The sequence below is a fragment of the Tiliqua scincoides genome, chromosome 5 (genome assembly GCF_035046505.1).
Source record: "Tiliqua scincoides isolate rTilSci1 chromosome 5, rTilSci1.hap2, whole genome shotgun sequence".
Lineage (NCBI taxonomy): Eukaryota > Metazoa > Chordata > Lepidosauria > Squamata > Scincidae > Tiliqua > Tiliqua scincoides.
Window position 1 is genome coordinate 112616420 of NC_089825.1, and position 16685 is coordinate 112633104.

General features: G+C 45.2%; 1 non-coding gene across 1 annotated transcript; it reads right to left on the reverse strand.

The window, feature by feature from the left end:
• Nucleotides 1-15580: 15580 nt before the first annotated feature.
• Nucleotides 15581-15771, reverse strand: LOC136654866 (U2 spliceosomal RNA). Its single transcript, XR_010794618.1, has one exon. It is a non-coding gene; the product is annotated as a U2 spliceosomal RNA (small nuclear RNA).
• Between the last annotated feature and the right edge of the window lie 914 nt (nucleotides 15772-16685).

Here is a 16685-nt window from a genome sequence, read left to right on the forward strand (position 1 = left end):
TGGAGTCTCCCTATATATGGCCCCAGCCTCCCCAAGCCGCAGCGCAGCCTCGCCGCGTATCCATCCTCCATTACTCCCCCCTTTCACCCCCACTACGCGCATGCTTCTTAGAGCCCATGGGGAGCAAAGGCTAACTGTCATCCTCTCTGCATGCCTGAGTCAGGCTGCAATCCTAAACACATTTACCTAGAAGTAAACCCCATGGAATATAATGAGACTTACTTCCAAGTAAGCATGCACAGGATTGGGATCTCAGACTGCTAATTCCTATAAAAATGAAAGGTGCTGGGATTCAAAGACTTAGAAAACCCCTAAAACCTGCTACAGGGACTGTGGTTACTTGGCGAGGAGAATACACTCTGCATATGCTCAGATGTAGTCTTGTCCTTTTAAACTGTTTCATGTATTATCTGGGAATTAGCACTGAAAGCAGTTTGCAGGATGGTCCAACCTCTACTGCCATCCACTTCTGGAGTTGAGAAATGAATGCAGGAAGCCCATCCAGCCCCAGAGACATGGAGGCAGGCTGTAGTTGTTCAAGAAAAAGTGTCTTGGATATGCTGCCCATTGGTCACCCTCTTGTGCACCCCCTCTTAAGATTCTCTCCAGCCAGTTCCTTAGAACAGAGGCTTTGTTAGGCCACAAAGATGAAATTGCAAGAAATGATGTGGGGAAATTTCAAACAATTCCTTTTATTGGAGCGACTGTAGTTCTAGGATTGAGTTAGAGTTGCAAAGAGCTGCTTCTTAGGGAGGGCGGAAAGGCTGACCACAAGCCAAGTGTAACCAGTGTAGGGTTGTTGTGACCCAGAAATAAGTCCTCAATGTTCCCATTTTGCAGATGTGCAAACTGAGGGGCTCAGAGATCATGACTTGCCCCAATCCAGGGAAGTTTACAAAAGAGGAAAAGCCTTTAAGGGTTCCGGTCTGAATATTTGGTCACTCATCATCACCTGATGATCGGCCTGAGTAAGAGGGCCAATGATAAGTAAGATTGGCCCTCTCTTGTTACAGTCAGATGAATATTGAAGACCTTTTTATTTGGCAAAAGCATGAAGATCAACTTTTCATGGAAGGCTGCTATACTGCTTTTGAATTTTTTTTAACTGTTATGTTTTGTGTCTTTGGCTGTACTTTTTTAAACTTTTCAGTAGCCTTGTGAAGATTTTATAGAAAGCAGAATGGAAATTTAATTCAGTCAATGATATTTATTCCCAGCAGAGGTGAATCTTCAGGCTTCTTTCACAGTTTCACAAAACTATGAATGCTTCTTGTTTCAAAAATGATGCTCAAATAGTATTATTTTAATGTACTCCAGCATCACTAGATGCACAGTTAGGTGTGATCCATACAATTCAAAATAATGAAGGCTACAAAGCATGAAAATCTCCAAATGCAATATCAACTGGGGTGAGGAGTTCTTTTTCCATTTCCCTGGTTCATTGTCAGACCTTCACCTCTCCTCTCATTCCTAAGTTGTTCCTCTGAATCAGTTATAAAATAAAATAATGCCTATGTTAGTACCAACCAGTGTTCACAAAGAGGTGTGCAAACTATTGAATTACACAGAATTCTTCCTCAGAATTTTTGTTAAAAAAAAAAAAAGAACTTTTGAAGGGGTTCCTTTTAATTTCAACCTTAAGGAAGAATTCTGTGTAACTCAAAAGCTTACACACCTTTTTGCTGATCCTAAAAAAAGGTGGCTTTTAGGGCCCAATCCTATCCAAATTTCCAGTGCCAGTGCAGCCATACCAGTGGGGCATGCACTGCATCCTGTGATGGTGAGGCAGTCACAGAGGGCTCCTTAAGGTATGGGAACATTTGTCACATCGGGGCTGCATTGCGACTGCACCGGTGCTGAAAAGTTGGATAGGATTGGGCCCTTACTCTCCCCATGACCAGTGAACCAACACAGCAATCCATATGTCTCCATCTGATGTAGATGGGAAGATGGGCCATGCGTCCTTTTTATATAACACCTAGCACGCAGTTGGTTTCAATAACATTCTCCTTGGACCTAGTGACCTATGGACTTCAAACCCACCACCTGTAACCCCCTGGAACGGACTTACATACCAAACTTGAATGCTCTGTGCTTGTGACTGACGATACTCTCTCAATGTATGTAACCGTGTTTTGGGTTCTCGTATTTTCTACCCAGTTGTTTTTTCTGCTTGTAAAATTGAAACATTCTCTAATAAAAAGTTATCTGGTCTCAAACAGAGAATAAGATCACAAAGTCTGGGGTTTGAATCCAAGAACCTGGTATGAGCAGAGATTGAATGGCTTCAGGACTATTTTGCCAACACAGAGAGCAGAACACATGTCACAAAGGCAGCGGCGATGCGGCCGATTGCACCAGGGTTGCATCAGCTATGGGTGTACTACGGAAGAGAAGGCAAACTCTCAGGTCTCAGGCTGCCTCTGATTGGGTACGGGTCAAGTGGGAAGCTAAGACTGGCTTCAGGAACTGTCCATCTCTAGTGAGGCAGGCAACTAAGTTCTGCCTACTGGAGCTGTCATAACAAAGAGATGCACAGTGCACTGAAATGACTCCTTTTTATTTGCGTGTCTGTTGAGGTGAAAATGAGCAAGCTTTTGCATTGTGCAGGGCTCCTTGTCACGGAAGTTATTGAAGCAGTAGTTGCCATGTTGATTCCAGCTGGGCTAGGAGTTTCAAACGATAAGAATTCCACATATTTCACCATGGAAATCCCAGGGAAAATATTTAAAGCTAGTTTCATTTGCAAAAAAAAAAAAAAAATCATTTTGGGTTTGTTATGTTGTGGTGCTGTAGGCACTGTTACTGCCCTTCATGTGCTGAAATCTGACCCACCATTGAAAGGCAAAAGATTCAACCTGAGTGACCTGGAATGAATTTGGAACGTACAAGTTCAGATTTATGAATGTTGAATCTGTATGCCAAAAAAAAAACCCTGCAATTTTGCATTGAGATTTGCAATTCAGATTTCAGATCTGCCTGATTTTTTGAAATTTTTTAATGGACGTATGTACAGTATGTATATGAATACTTTATTTGGAGCAACAAGATACAAATGCTGTGAAGTGGTCTTTAAAGAAGCAGAAAATTTCCAAACATACTGAATTTGTAATTCTATAATTTGAATTAATGGGGACTTGTTACAAGCTTTCCTCCTGAAACTATACGTATGTACCCAGTGATGTCATCTGCATCTTTTCTCCATGTATATGTTTTTATTTTATTTATTTCTCTTGACTTTTGCCTCTGACATTCCAATCAAAAAGACACATGTGGGTAGAAATTTTACATAGGACACATGGAAGAGGCAATTATCTGGTAACTTTCTCAGTTATTCAACAGTTCTTTACAATCTCCAATAAATCTTGTTGTTTATTAGTTGAAAAATCTCCCGTGCTATATTCTCTTTTGTTTGTTCACTGTACTCTGACTAATCCCCATTTCCCTGAACGATCTTTTATCATCATATGCAACTCCTTGCTAACCGCACCATCCTATGCATGCCTACTCAGAAGTAAGACTTACATTGTTCTGTGGGATTTACTCCCAGTTAAGTGTGTATAGGATTGCATCCCAACATTCTTAGATTCCTACCTTTCCTCTTTTCAAAATGTAGAATGTAAGCATCTTGGGCAGGGATCGGTCTCCTTGCATATGTTACTCTGCAAAGTGCTATAGTCTATGTATATCAATCCCAGAAGCTTCTGTAGTGATTGCATTTACTCTGCAAATTTAACTCCTCCTGGAAGAGGCCCTGACAGTTGCCTGGAGAGAGAGCCTCCCCTATGCAAGAGAATTAAGATTTCACTTCTTATTCATTTAAGGATGAATGCAATGCTGCCATTGAAAAGCCATTCTGGAGCTTGGAGGAGTTCTGGCTCAACTTCTGAACCTCTCCAAAACCCCAGTTAGCTTCACCTTGGCCTGAAACTCATTTTCTGAAAATTTCCAGGCTGCATTTTCCCAGAACTCCTGTCAGCCTGGAACATGTTCCTTGTGGGTGTTTCTGAAACGCAAGGTAGAAAGCCAGGGACAGCTATTTCCAAACCGCGGGCTTCATCTCTAGCCAATGTGGTTTTTACATTGGACTGACAGATGTGGGAAACACAAATACCAGTTTGACCACCACTTGTGTAAAAAACAGCTCATCTCTCTGCTGGGGCTTGGAATTGTTTGCTCCACTGGGATCAGACCAGGGTGGTCAAGAGGCCTCCCAGTTGCCTTGACTCTGGCCAGTTCTGCAGGCTGACCCTTGCCCTCCCGGCTGCACTCCTAAGGGTCAATAGCCCAGAAAGGGGCAGAGGTTGCCATGTGGAGCCAGTGCTGTGGGGACAAGGCCTCTGGTGTTAAGCTTGTCCCATGTGCATTATTCTGTTCTCTTTCCAGCCATGAAGAGCACACATGACATTTGCTACCCCTCCCTGTTGCTATCCAAGCCATGGAAAAAGAAAATCAAAATTAAATCATTCTTCCCCATGCTCCTTTTCCTTGATCGTTCATCCTGCCACCAGAATGAAAGCAACAGAAAAGCAGCTTTCTGCCCCAAGGTGCTGACAATCTCATCTTTCCCACTGGTGGCAGCAGAAGGAGAAGAAGAAACAAAGCAAGAAGGAAAGTGGGATGAATAGGTGTTGGGTGAAGAGTGGCTGGTCTTGCCTGACATGTTCTCTTTATATGAATGTGTGACATCCTGGCTTCCATGTGCGCATGACACTAAGCACATGGTAGGTGAAAGTGACCAGGCCAGTCTCATGATACCTGAATTGGACTGAGGGCAAGAGGCCTCTGGTCCCACCGGCCTCAAGGAAATTCACAACTTTGGTTCACCAATTCCTATAGAGAAGGAATGGAGCAAACACACCAACAGCGCCTCCTATGGGGAGAACCCAGAAGTGTCTGCCTTGTGCTGTTTGCAGCACAAGGCAGTCACTTGGCTGGGTTTACCCGGAGGAGGGGTGCTCGCTATGGTGCGCCCTTCAAGGGGAGCCTCTGCAGGAGAAGGAATGGAGGGCACAAAGCCACCAGTGCCTCCTTCATAACTAGGGCCGAGTCTCAGTGGCAGTCCTGCACCCCCTTGGCTTAGCACCTGGGGCAGTTGCCCTTCAGACTCTGCCCTAGTTAAGAACATAAGAACAGCCCCACTGGATCAGGCCATAGGCCCATCTAGTCCAGCTTCCTGTATCTCACAGCGGCCCACCAAATGCCCCAGGGAGCACACCAGATAACAAGAGACCTCATCCTGGTGCCCTCCCTTGCATCTGGCATTCTGACATAACCCATTTCTAAATTCAGGAGGTTGCACATACACATCATGGCTTGTACCCCATAATGGATTTTTCTTCCAGAAACTTGTCCAATCCCCTTTTAAAGGCGTCTAGGCTAGACGCCAGCACCACATCCTGTGGCAAGGAGTTCCACAGACCGACCACACGCTGAGTAAAGAAATATTTTCTTTTGTCTGTCCTAACCCGCCCAACACTCAATTTTAGTGGATGCCCCCTGGTTCTGGTATTATGTGAGAGTGTAAAGAGCATCTCCCTATCCACTCTGTCCATCCCCTGCATAATTTTGTATGTCTCAATCATGTCCCCCCTCAAGCGTCTCTTTTCTAGGCTGAAGAGGCCCAAACGCCGTAGCCTTTCCTCATAAGGAAGGTGCCCCAGCCCCGTAATCATCTTAGTCGCTCTCTTTTGCACCTTTTCCATTTCCACTATGTCTTTTTTGAGATGCGGCGACCAGAACTGGACACAATACTCCAGGTGTGGCCTTACCATAGATTTGTACAACGGCATTATAATACTAGCCGTTTTATTCTCAATACCCTTCCTAATGGTCCCAAGCATAGAATTGGCCTTCTTCACTGCCGCCGCACATTGGGTCGACACTTTCATCGACCTGTCCACCACCACCCCAAGATCTCTCTCCTGATCTGTCACAGACAGCTCAGAACCCATCAGCCTATATGTAAAGTTTTGATTTTTTGCCCCAATGTGCATGACTTTACACTTACTGACATTGAAGCGCATCTGCCATTTTGCTGCCCATTCTGCCAGTCTGGAGAGATCCTTCTGGAGCTCCTCACAATCACTTCTGGTCTTTACCACTCGGAAAAGTTTGGTGTCGTCTGCAAACTTAGCCACTTCACTGCTCAACCCTGTCTCCAGGTCATTTATGAAGAGGTTGAAAAGCACCGGTCCCAGGACAGATCCTTGGGGGACACCGCTTTTCACCTCTCTCCATTGTGAAAATTGCCCATTGACACCCACTCTCTGCTTCCTGGCCTCCAACCAGTTCTCAATCCATGAGAGGACCTGTCCTCTAAGTCCCTGACTGTGGAGTTTTTTCAGTAGCCTTTGGTGAGGGACCGTGTCAAACGCCTTCTGAAAGTCCAGATATATAATGTCCACGGGTTCTCCCGCATCCACATGCCTGTTGACCTTTTCAAAGAATTCTATAAGGTTCATGAGGCAAGACTTACCCTTACAGATGCCATGCTGACTCTCCCTCAGCAAGGCCTGTTCGTCTATGTGTTTTGAGATCCTATCTTTGATGAGGCATTCCACCATCTTACCCGGTATGGATGTTAGGCTGACCGGCCTATAGTTTCCCGGGTCCCCCCTCTTTCCCTTTTTAAAAATAGGCGTGACATTTGCTATCCTCCAATCTTCTGGCACCATGGCCATTTTGAGGGACAAGTTGCATACCTTAATCAAGAGATCTGCAACTTCATTCTTCAATTCCTTAATAACCCTTGGGTGGATGCCATCAGGGCCCGGTGACTTATTGATCTTTAATTTATCAATGAGGTCTGAAACATCTTCTCTTTTAACCTCTATCTGACTTAACTCCTCGGTCAGGAGGGTCCGTTCGGGCAGCGGTATCTGCCCGAGGTCTTCTGCCGTGAAGACAGATGCAAAGAACTCATTTAATTTCTCTGCCATCTCTAAGTCTCCTTTTATCTCCCCTTTCCCTCCCTCACCATCCAGAGGGCCAACCGCTTCTCTGGCGGGTTTCCTGCTTCTAACATATTTGAAGAAGCTTTTATTATTCCCCTTAATGTTGCCGGCCATGCGTTCCTCATAGTCTCGCTTGGCCTGTCTGACTAGGCCACATCCATTTCCTGGATGTGGAAATGCTGGCTGCAGTGCTTCTTTGGCTCCCAGGAAGTGCAACTCATGTGCTTATAGAGGTTTCTTTATTCCGACTTCACATGTTCCAAGGCTTAGACCAAGCATTGGAAACTGAACCAGGGGCTAAATCTTGGCTCAGATCAGGTTCTGTTGGCTTCCAGAGCCTTTTAACGCATTTTCCAGGCACATACAAAGCACTCTTCTGGAGTGGGGAAGGTGTGTTGAACAGACAGAGCTCCCAATGGAATATCTGGTAACTGCTAGCTGACTTCCTCTTCATCCCAACCTCATCATCTCCATAGTGACTGTGGCTGGGTACTCTCTGGGGCGGGTTGTCATGGAGATTCCCTGCCGAACTCATGTTGCTGATGTGTTCCAGCCAGCATTTCCTTGAGGGACAGGGTGGGACCTGCCATGACTACTGCCCACTCAATTCCTGAGGGATGTTACTGTCAGCTTTTCCACTGGGACTGTCTAGAAAAACACTCTTGGCCTGTGTTAATGCTCCATCTGTCCCAACTTACCAGAGTCTCTCTGGTATATGACTCTGGTCCTGTTCTAGCTGTTGGGGTGAAGTGGGGGGTTAGCTGTAATTACTTTGTGACAAGGAAAACTCACTCGGCACATGATCAGAGGCACATGCTTCTGTGTAGCTTAGCAGGCTTCAAGCTGAGTCCTCACATTGCAAACAGGTTCCAGTGCTGCCTCGCTGGCTCAAGCCCTAAGAGTGTTCGAGCAGCACATGGAGCCCAGGAATGGAGGCGCACACATGATGGCCTGGGTGCTTCTTGAACAGCCCCTACTATCAGCTATCACCCTGTGTCCACAATTCCAAAGCCTTTTAAATAGCTTTTGCCCTACCCTGCAGAATACTGAGATTGTGAAAATCAGGACATCTTCCTTGATGAATCTTCATTTAAGGAAATCTTAGTTGACGATTCTGTTAAGTAAATGGATGAATCCACTAAATTGGCACCTGATGGTAGTTCTAAAGCAGGGGTGTCCAAAGTTTTTGGCAGGAGGGCCACATCATCTCTCTGACACTGTGTAGGGGCCCGGGGGGGGGAGAATAAATTTACATTTAAAATTTGAATAAATTTACATAAGTTTACATAAATGACTATATTAAAGATGAACTTATATGAATGAATGACGGTCTTGTAATAGCTCAAGGCCTATAAAAGGCCTTGCACAAAGCAAGGCTGGCCTTTCCTTTGCTGCTGCTACCGCATCATGGACGTGAAACAACAAGCAGTGGAGGGAGCCCTCATCCCACAGCTCACGTGAGCGGTCAAACAGTCGCCATCAAGCTGAGAGCAGTTGCGTCGGGCCAGTGTGGGCTCCAACAAATCTCCAGAGGGCCAGAGGCTCATTGGAGACTAGGGGCTTCCTGAGGGCTACATTGAGAGGCCTTGAGGGCCACAAGTGGCCCCATGGCCGGGGTTTGGGCACCCCTGTTCTAAAGCAAAACAGCATCCTTTTGCCATTGCCAGCTGCTACCCACCACCTCCTGAGAAGCCTGTACATTGGGCCCTGGGCACCTTACAGGCTTGCCAGGTGATGGTGGAGAGGACAGGAAGAAAGTTATATAAAACGGCACTGGGGAAAGATAAGGACCCTCCTCCGCTGCTCCCTATTGCATTCCCAATGAGACCCCATCAATTTCCATGAGGCATGCAGGGAGACAGGGGCAGAAGACAACAGATGAGCCTATCCACTTTCATTCCCTGCTACTATTTAGCCATTTCCAATTGTCCCAGCCCCTGACTCAACATCAGGGGACAGGACATCCAGGAACTCTAGGCGGCAATGGAGGAAGAAGAAGATAGTCCACTGGCAGCAGCAGACTTCCACTTTACCTTGCGTTGGCTTGGACATGGGGTGGGGGGTACCTGCACAAACCCCCAGCAGGTGTCCCACAGAGCCCTACCTGTGGAATCAGCAAATGTCTGTGAAGTGCTTTGGAATTCTCAGAAAAGCACGACCTATAAATGCAAAGCAGGTGGGTATATTTACACAGTGAACAAAAATGGGCACAAACCTGCGAGTGGTTTTGGCTTAGACACACTGCAACTGGTACTGGTTTGACTGTAAGTATAGCCCTGCCAACCTTAATCCAGGCCCAAAATAGCCTTGCAAATCAGTGTGTTAAGTGTTTGGCTTTGTGAAGTTTTCAAATGGAGAGAGTGCTGGGAACGGCCTGTTCCTTTCTAAGAAACAGATGATATCCTCATGCTTGGAGCCAGATCCACTCATTTTGGCTGACACCCTGTGCAGCTACAGCCAGGGCCAGGCTGCCCATAAGGTCCATTGAGGTGGTTGTCTGAGGTGGCAGGTGGCACTCATTGCTGCCTCTGCTCCTCCCGCTCTCTGGATTTGAAGAGGAGAACTTGAAATGTGGACAAGAGGAGAGCTGTAGTCCCCCACACTTCCTTTCTGCTCCATTCCCCTCTTCCTTTTTGAATTCAGGAAGAAAAGGTGGCATTTGGTCTGGCAAGACACCATTTAGTGTGGGGGAAGCGGCATTTGCCATGCTGCCAGAAGCACCAGGAGGCCTTGGGCCAGCCCCAATTCCCATACAGAGTCCCTGTTGGACCAGCTCCTCTTCCAGGCTTCACCACTTTCATCTCACTGTTTTATTGACACTGCAGAGTCATTGAGCACAACTAACAGGCAGTGTTTACTGTATCCTTACAGTGTCCTTGGCATCTGACTGGTTCCAGAGGGTGCTGGGGTATTTGCGCTCTGGCATCCCTGGACAGTCACATCCATCCATTATTTGTGTCCCACTCTAACTGCAAACCCCATGTTATATGCGAATCCTCTTATCCCAGTCCTAACCCTAACCCTACCTTTGCTTTTTAAAAATAAAGTAGTAATATAAATATACATAGTCTGGAACACAAATGTCTGGGATGCAAAAAATAAACCATGACAATGATTGGAATGCATTTGGCATGTTGTCCAGCATGCAATATTCCTGTCAGCATTCCAGAGTTCTCCCCACTAGTGTGAACAGGATGGTTCCTGAGCAGGTCAGGCCTTCACTCCTCACTAGTAGCAGAAGTACAAAATTTTGGGCAACACAGAACTATTCTTCTGGCACAGGGAGTCTTATAAAACATGTTAAGTCTTAAAACAAATGCAATAGAAAGATGCTTATACGAGGATGGTCATCAAGGAAAAAGCATGAGGTTTAGACAGGAACGATGATCCATCTTGAGTGTCGGGCACATCGTTTCCATCTGCTCTTTGCTTACGACACTTTAGAACCTGATTGAGGAAGGCAGGCTTATCACTATGTTCTGCCATTCCAGGAATGTGGACTTTGGCATGGAAATTCCTATGCATAATGAAATGCTAAGAGCAGCTTGGTAAATAATCAGCAATCCAGCCATTCATCTTCATCAGCAAGGCAAAAGTTATAGCTTCAAAAGACCTATCAGTTTAATCACTGGGATCTGGTCCCATTATTAGAATGTATTTTGTACCTTTTTTAAAAACATGTAGTTGGAAAACAGAGAGAGAGAGAGAGAGAGAGAGAGAGAGAGAGAGAGAGAGAGAGAGAGAGAGAGATTTCCTTAGTTTAAAAAAAATTGCTATCCAAACTTTCTTTTTTACAAACTTCCAGGGTTCTTTCCAATGCCAGATTAAAACAATCCAATTTTAATACAATGGTTTTTTTTAAAATGCACATGGTAAATACTGCAGACACCTGCCTATAAGTTGACCCCACAGATAGGGGCAGGTTTTAAGCCAACAATCATGGAATTTTCTATGACCCTCGAATAAGTCAGGGGTTTAAACTTAGGGGGGTGTCTGACTATAGTTTTGTCTGATTTTACCCCAGGCCAGATCCTGAAAAATAACCTACCACTAATTGTTACCTAAGAACTGTAGCCTCTGATTTATTAAAAACATAGTAAAGGATCTTAAGATACATTTTTATTCTTTTTAAATTCTAGTCTTCACCACCTTTTTGTAAACACTATCAGAGTAAGTGCACTGTAAACAACATACCAGCAAATCAGTGGTTCCCAACCTGGTATTCATGTACTCCCAGGGACACTCAACAGGACCTTTAGGGGTACTTGAAAAAGAATGGAATAATGGCAGAAAAAGGCAGGTCCTGCTCCAGAATGACTTGCAAGACAGGAATGCCTTGCAAGGACCAGCAAGGCAGGAAGGGAGGTAACTAGTTGGCTGTGAAAGCCCCACCAGTAGCTAGTTTTTGGTTATCCATTCATGTATGACCCAGTGATTGAAAACCAGCACAGTAAAAAAAGCTGAAACAAAATATGGAAAGTGATCAATCACCCAGAATTTCTCAGCTCACTTCTGGTGCAAAACAGTGCAAAGGCAGAGTCTTCTGTTCTTCAAACAGATAAAAAGAGAAAATATGTGATGAATACATGAAGTCTGAGAGGAGATGAGGGCTTGTATTATTAATTACAAACATTTTGCTAATATGAAGGGCACAATTTATGGAAATGGGCTGCCAAGGGATATGCAAGCGAAAAAGGTTGGGAACCACGGCAGGAGAACCAGGAATCAAACCCACCTTTAAGGTGTCTGGTGTGTTAAGCCAGAAGCTCTACATACAACATACAACCCATAACACATAACTGAGAGTGTGCAATTCAATTCACAGCAGAGAGATGCAGCTGCATATATTTGCAACCCTTTTTACTCAGAAGTAGACCCACTGCTTTCCATGGGTGTTATTCTTAAGTAATGCTGCATTGAATTGTAGCTTGGGAATTGTTGCTTCAAATGGAAAGGGGATCCCATCCTGGTGTTGGGGGAAAAAAAAAAAGACCTCTGCCAAATGCAAAGCCTTTGCAAAAGGGAATCAGGTTGCAGCAGCAAAAGGGAAGGGAGAGGAATGAAGGGTTAACTTTGGCTGGAAAGTCCCAGGAAAATAACTATAGCAACTAACCAGCTGCCTGCCTAAGCTTAGTGGAGAAAGGAAACTGTTCAGAGTTGAAAGTCTCTGCCCTCTGATTGACCAGGAGATAAGGCAAAGTGAGAACTGGAGCTGGATTACCTGACAAAAATTTCACTATACTGAAATTTTTATACTATACTATACTATAGTATCTATGGTAAATCTGATCTAACAGACATTTGAAAGCCCAGATGAACCAAAAAGGGCGGGAATGATAAAGAAGTGATGCCAGGTAAGACTCCCCAGGCACAGGCTTCCATAGAAAAGTCGCAAAAAGCATTTGGCCTTCTTTTGCCATTTGCCTTGGCCAATCTCTGGCAGATAGGGAAAGGGGGGAGCAACAACGTTAAGGCCTCAGAGGATGATCTTCACATTCAGACAGGTTCATATGGGAGCAGGTAGTCCTTCAGAAAGCCAGCTCCCTGGCTGTGTACACAAGGCTGGCCCATCTGTGAGGTCAGCTGAAGCAATCGCCCCAGGTCTCAGATTGGTGGGGGGTGGCTGTCCATTTCTGTTTGCCTCCTTGCCTCTACTGCTTCTCCTTCCACTCCCTGGATGGGCGAAGAGGGTGACTGAGAGGAAGAGAAAATGTGGACAGGAGAAGGGTGTGGGAGGAGCACAGGCTGGCACCTTACTGAGTAAGGGGGGCATCATTTGGCATCAGGTACCATGGCCAACCCTAGCTGAGTAGGCCTTCAAGGCCTAGAAGCAGTACTGTGGTTTATGTTTGGAGATGAACCGGCATCCGGTGAAGCTGTTAAAGCATTGGTGAAGGGTGCTCCGTGAGGCCTGCCCCATTCATCAATATAGCAGCTGACTTTGGAATCAAATGAAGCTTCCAAGTAATCTTCAAAGGCAGCTTTGACTTGCACCAGCTAAAGTGCTGGTGCACGTCTGAGTGGACCCAGTGGGGCTATGAGGGCTTACCCCCAGGCAAAGGAACAAATGTTCCATTACCCAGAGGAGCCCACCAGAAATTCCCCACCAGGATGCAGTGCATGCACGCAAGTCCTGCATGTATACAGTAGGGTCTTACCTACTTTCTTGAGGCTCTTCTCCTTGCTATGCTTATTTTCTATCTACAGTTTATTTCAACCCATGAACCTTGTCCTACAGCCCCCAGCAGTACTATCCAGAAATGGCTGATCCCCTAAACCAAGACCTAAGATTGATTGCAGACACGCAGATATTGGAGTCTTATCCAATAAGGGGGCAGGAGGTCTGGTCTAGAGGGTAGAGCCTCCGTTTGCCTGTCTGCTTTGGTTCAAGTTTAGACCTCAACTTACCTTCCTGGGAAGGAAATCACAGTAGAGAGTAGCATTTTTACTGCCACCTTAGAGCAGCAGTTCCCAAAATCCGACTTGGACTTTGGGACCACAGGTAAGTATTTACGGGGGTGGGGCTGGGGCGGGGGGTATCCACGCAGGTGGAGGAACGGGCACCTCTGTAGCAACCACGGCTTGCAAAATGCAGCTCTGAACCAGTTGCTATGGCACCAGCATCTCCCAGGAGGCAGGTGTCTCAGCACCAACCTGAATTTGAACTAGGCTGCATAAATTTTTTGTATGTACGTATGTATGTATGCATTTACAGTATTTTTATCCTGCCTTTCTCCCACACCAAAGGGGACTCAAGGTGGTTGACAATGTAAAAACATGAAAATACAATTCAATATATATTTAAAAAAAAAATTAAAACAAACACCCAGGATCACAGCTATTTTAACATTGCTATTTAACATTGCTATTTTAAAAGTGCCAGTCCCCAATATCAGTTAAAAGCCACAAATTCTTGCACAAGATCTTTGGCTTAGTGATTCTTTTGTGAACAAGCTCTCCTGAGCATGAAGTGGGTACAGAATAAATAGCACATCATTTGGAAAAGGGAAACATGTGCCCTATCGAAGTTCATACAGCTAGAGGTGTTTGAAAACTGTTATTTATTTTACTCAGAAGGAAACCCATTGTGTTCAGTAAGACTTAGGCTGTAATCCTATGAAACAAAATATCTCTATGTATAGCCAAACAAAAATAACAATAAAAACTCAAAAAGACAGAAGCAAACACAGTATAGACAGGAGAAAAGTGAAAGCAGATCCAGGAGCAGACCCACACCCTTCTAGAGGCAGGGGCCACATCAGTCTGTTACAGCAAAAGTGATAGTGTCCTATTGCACATTTGAGGCTGACCAAGTCATCACACTATTTGCATAAAAAGCTGTCAAAATCATAGGACAACAAAAAACGACTACAAGTCCAACCTTGTTATACATGCATTTTTTATACACAGATCTGACTCAACAGAAATGGCCACTGCAAATGAGAAGGAATGTGCTGATCCCTAGAAAGGGGGGAAAAAGCATCTCTTTAAAATCACTGTTTAAAAAAAACTGCTTTTCTTACTGTTGTAGAGAGATAGTCATGAAAGTGATCATTCCATTCTTCAGCTGCACCAGACAAAGGCAGGGTGACCTTTGCATTTCTAATTGCTGACTGCCTCTCTACAACAGTGAGAAAAGCTGTTTTTAAACCACAATTGTAAAGGGATGCACTTTTTAATTTTTTTTAAACTGCTTTTATTTAACACATTTTATGGTATCAGCAGGGACTCCCAGAATCAAACCCCTGCAGATGTCAAGGCATGACCTTATTCCATTAAGAGCAATGGAGGGGCAAGAAACCTGGAACTGGGTCTTTAAATCTATTTTTCCACTGATTTTTTTATCCACTAGGGCAGTGGTTCTCAAACTGGTGGGTCGCGACCCACCAGTTTCTGTAAAGGGGAGAGACAGGGAAGCGATCCCCAGGATCGTACTGCTAAGGGGGGGGGGCGAGGGAGGGTGTTTGTGACTTCCTTTATGAAGGCAGGGCTGCAGGAGGTGTGGGGAGCCCTGTGCAGCCCTCTGCAGCGCTCCCCAAGGCTTGGAACATTCGGAGAAAGCAGGTACAAAGCACTTCCGTTTTGCAGGAGGTGCTTTGCGCCTGCTTTCTCTGAATGTTCCAAGCCTCGGAGAGCGCTGAAGCGGGCTGTGTAGGGCTCCCTGCACCTCCTGAAGTCTTCTACAGCCCTGTCTTCATAAAGTAAGTCACAAGCACCCCCCCTCATCCCCCCTTAGCAGCGCAATCCTGGGAATCTGACACTGCCCTAAGCTCTCCCCTGCACGAACTTACTGAGGGAGTAAAGCTCCTTCAAAGTTTGACAACCACTGCACTTGGGGTTTTAGAACAGAACCCTAGCAGATAACGAGATAACCTGTACTGTACATCAGTTCATTGGGTCTATATTCTTTATGCTTTGCAACACTTAGGCCAACTGAGGTGTGTTCCTTTCGATTGGCATGGGATGGCTCTGCCCCTGGGGGATTTCCCCTTCCCCAAATGATCACGGTCCTCACATAAAATCAAACTCATTTCATCAAAAGAGCAGTGAGAATCTAGCAAATATATTTAAAATACAAATCAGTTCAATCTATTTTTCATACCAGCATAATCATTCTCCCCAAAGGGAGATGCACCACTCTTAGAAACACTGCAATACCAAGGTGATGCGCGGAGTGAACAGAGCAAGCTCCTATTTCACATCCTAGTTCCAAAAATCCATGTAATATGTAGCTTTCCAATGGAAAGCATATCAGACATTACACTGATAAGAACAGGTACTACACATGATCTTAGCCATAAGGCCGAGAAGCGATAACTGGTACTGTCGTCCATCGGTCTGCCTCAAAAAATCTAACTCATTCGCAGTCTCCACAACCAGTGCCCCACACCAAGGTATCCAGCAGCCCAGCAATGCCCACGCATAACAGAAACAGTCCAGCATGTCCTCCCAGTGTGGTTCGCTGCTGAAAAATCACCTTCTCACCCATCACTGAATTGGGACCATGACAGATTTTCACCACTTGCTAAATTTCATATCAACTGGCCCCATGGGTCATTTACCTAACCACGCCCACAGTCCTGTGATGTCAGGTGGAGCCGTTAACCCCTTACAACCCGACAACACCTGTATGACAGTTCCTTGCTCCTGCTCTGTACACTCTCTTGTGGCCACTAGTGCCTGGGAATTATGGGGGACACTGTGGGGTAGTGTATCTGGGCACAGTCGCAAAAAGTGGTGTGGTCACATTGAGACTAGATCACCATTTCTTAACATTTTTCCCATTCTCTACCACTTTGCATCATCCACCTATTGGAAGTACCACTGGAAATAACTGGTGTTGTGATCACCAGTTGCTTCCATATTGGGAGGCCAATGCCATACAACAAACATTGGTAAAAGGAGGGCTTTTTTGAGCAAGTGAAAAGTACATGCTGGAACTATACCCACTGAGCCTCTTACTGCTGCTTATTGCATTGCATTGCTGGGTGGCAGCCCTGAGACTATTCAAAACTCAGATACTAATTACCCTGTAAAGAGCTCAGCTCCTGCAGTTTACAAAGCAAGCATAAATACACCGAGATAATTGTTTGAGGGGCTTTTTTGTGTTGTTATTACTTAGAAATAAAATATTGTTTCTTTCTAGATCTACTTTAAAAAAAAAAAACACGTCTGGTTAACCTAGGTGGGTCCCAATGAAGTGTCATTTTACAAAGTGGGTCCTGGTGC